The sequence below is a fragment of the Mizuhopecten yessoensis genome, unplaced genomic scaffold (genome assembly GCF_002113885.1).
Source record: "Mizuhopecten yessoensis strain PY_sf001 unplaced genomic scaffold, ASM211388v2 scaffold3645, whole genome shotgun sequence".
Lineage (NCBI taxonomy): Eukaryota > Metazoa > Mollusca > Bivalvia > Pectinida > Pectinidae > Mizuhopecten > Mizuhopecten yessoensis.
In genome coordinates this window covers 153,780-154,224 of record NW_018405148.1, presented here as the reverse complement: position 1 = coordinate 154,224, position 445 = coordinate 153,780, and positions in this window count along the sequence as shown.

Sequence of the window (445 nt, the reverse complement as noted above, 5' to 3'; positions counted from 1 at the left end):
CATCATCGTGTATGTGTACTCAATCAAAGGGGCAGTCCCCTGGCCTATACCGACAGGCAGAGTAATGGCAACATCTTGTATGTGTTCTCAATCGTAGGGGCAGTCCCCTGGCCTTTACCGACAGGTAGAGTAATGGTTTAATCGTGTATGTGTACTCAATCGACGAAGCAGTCCCCTCGCCTATACCGACAGGCAGAGTAATGCCACCATCGTGTATGTGTACCCAATCAAAGGGGCTGTCCCCTGGCCTATACTGACAGGCAGAGTAATGCCATCATCGTGTATGTGTACTCAATCGAAGGGGCAGTCCCCTGGCCTATACCGACAGGCAGAGTAATGCCATCATCGTGTATGTGTACTCAATCAAAGGGGCAGTCCCCTGGCCTATACCGACAGGCAGAGTAATGCCATCATCGTGTATGTGTACTCAATCAAAGGGGCAGTC